Consider the following 2,948-nt stretch of genomic DNA (forward strand, 5'->3'; position numbering starts at 1 on the left):
ACATAGTTGTCATACATACTTTTTTCGATTTTTTTTTGGCAGGGAAAAAAAAGTATATTTGGGCCCCAAAGTATTATAGCTTTGAGGACCCCTACATACTGTTCTCCTCTTCAACTCATGCCTCGTGTTGGCGAGCGGCAAAAAATCACACTTGGGCTTGCTCAAGCAAGTACCCATACCTTATCTGCTCTGTTTGCTACAGCTCAACCTCCCTCTTATGTTCATTTATACGCCTGTTTTCACTTTGATTTGATCAACATCTCCGCTCTGATGCTTTTGGACGACTCCGAAGACGTCTTCATCATGGCTTCGCTCTCCCTTGTTTGCACATTCAACAACTTCATCACAGCCGGCTCCAACCTTGAAGCCTTGATCACGTCCCAGCAAGCAATCCATCAACATACCTTCAAGATCGCTTTGGCTATTGGTCAAGCTTTTGATGAACTCACTCAGCTTCGATACATCAGACCAAGGATTCATGATCGACTTACAGCCTTCCAGGTACTGAAGTTTCAAAACGTTTTCAATGGGAGTGATCGGAATTTTCGCCGACATGTAAGTTCTGGTCGATGTTCCCAACAAATGTTAATACGTCTCATATTAACATTTGTTTCTGAATGCCTTCATATGATTCCATCAGGCACGGATGTCACGACAAAACTTCGAGCGCTTGGCTGATCTCATCCGACATGATCTAGTCTTTGTTAATAACTTGTCTTCGCCTCAAACACCAGTTGAATGGCAATTACTCATCACTTTATGCCGGCTCGGTTCAAGTGGGAATGGGGGTAGTGCCTATATGATAGGGCGCCACTTTGGATTTAGTGGTTGGTAATATGTTATTCCAGTTCAGCTCGTGAAGATGAGACTTACAATGGGTTTTTTTAGAAGGTTCGGTTCATAATTTTACGCATTGTTGTTTTGAGGCTATTTTGAAGCTTGAAAAAGATTATGTTAAATGGCCCAATCAAGAAGAACAAAATGAAATCAAGAGTCAGATTGGTAGAAAATCGTTCTTTCAAGATTGTGTAGGATTTATAGATGGCACCCTCATACCGCTTGCATTTGCACCCAGCAAGGATCCGGAAGACTTCTGGACTCGTAAGCATACGTATGCTCTCAACACCATGTTGGTTTTGGATCATCGAGGTCAAATCATTTATTATTTGCATGGATGGTGTGGTAGTACACACGACCAACGTGTCTACTCATCCTCTCAAGTCAGTATTTTCAATTACTTTAACATGATAATAAGCTAACAAGTTCCTTTTTGGTATTTTTAGCTTGCTCAACACCCACAGAATTATTTTGGAGATAACAAATACATATTGGCCGACTCAGGCTACACATGCTCCCAGCACCTAATTCCTACATTCAAAAGTCCACGATTACAGACCTTAGACGTGGTGCGGAGAGAATTCAACCGAGCTCTCAGTGAACAGCGGGTTGTAAGTGAGCACAGCAACGGTCAACTCAAACTTCGTTTTCAATCGTTGCAAAGTTTGCGAATCACAATTAAGGATGTCTCCTCGGCGGAACATGCAGTTATGTGGATCAAGGTTTGTTGCATTTTGCACAACTTTACCATTCATTTCCGGGACCAATGGATGTTAGAAAATCATCATCAAAATGAAGCAGTTTTACCTCCTACCATGGATCCGCAAGACCTGCAACCAATCGAGGAACGAAACGCTTCATATCGCAGGCGAAACAAACTCCTGCAGGCCTTTAGGGTTCATCGAGCAAATCAAAACATTTAGGTCAATTTGTATGGCGATCTCTTTATGTTTTGAAAAATATATCTTTAAATACATGAAATTAAAGAAATGACATGGGAAATGCCACCTGACCTATTAGTGCCAATTGTGAGATTATTGAGGAGCCGAAGTGTCCATGATCAGGATGATCAAGTTCAAAATCTTTGTTTAAATTTTGAACTTGATCATGTAATTATTGGAGACTCTTCAGTTTGAATAAGTTCAAACTTGTGTGTGTGTCACTGTGTCACTGCATCATAAGAACATTGGGTTTTTGTTTTTAAACCGAAAAAAAATAGAAATTTTTCATTTTGATAGACATAACCAGATATAACAAACTTTTTTTTTATGATAACTATTTTTATTGGAAAAAGATAAAAAAGAAAACAAACAAGAAGAAACCAATTTTTGGATTTAAAAGGACAGGAACCGAAAAAAAATAAAGTCGAATCATTTTAAACTATCAATAATTTCCTGAGCCATCTCACAAGCGGTTTCCAGGGATATATGGGCGAGACAGAACTTGCTAATCAAGTCGGCCTTTTCTCTAGCCAATTCAAGTTTAGACAATCCTGAACCTTCAGCACTCTCGTTTAACGCCCTACGCTCCTGAGCCAATTCACGTTCTAATTTGAGCATTTCGAGTTTTTCAGTTTTAGCCTTTTTGGCTTTCCTTTTTTCAATAGCCTCAGGTGTTAAGTCTTCAGGGTCCAGAGTATGTTTTTCGGAAGAATTTTGATTTCCAAATCGTGCTTCTAACAGGTTCATCACAGCATTTGAGTTTGAAGAAGCTTGTTGAAACGCAAGGCGATTGGTCTTGGCGGCAGCGGTATTTTCATTTTTCAATTGTTCGTAATCTGCTTGAGTTGGTAATGAGGATTGAAAAGATTTGAGGACACCTAAGGTACCAGCTGAAGTTCTTCTGGGGTTCTCACTAATAGGTTCCTTCACAGGTTGAATGAAATTTTGACGTGGCAGAGTTTTTGATATCAATGAAGATTGAGAACTTGAACTGCGTGCGAGTGAGCGAGATAAAGCAGACTGAGCCGAATTAGGTCGAGTCGTGTTTTGACTCAACGAGTGGGAATTGTCAGCATTTTGGCAATATTCTGCATCATTGAATTCGGGTTCTAAACGTTGTGTTGGTTCCCAGCCACTATTTTGAGTAGCCTGAGTCTCTTGAGGCTGAGG

This window comes from Melampsora larici-populina (genome assembly GCF_000204055.1).
Source record: "Melampsora larici-populina 98AG31 unplaced genomic scaffold MELLAscaffold_85, whole genome shotgun sequence".
Lineage (NCBI taxonomy): Eukaryota > Fungi > Basidiomycota > Pucciniomycetes > Pucciniales > Melampsoraceae > Melampsora > Melampsora laricis-populina.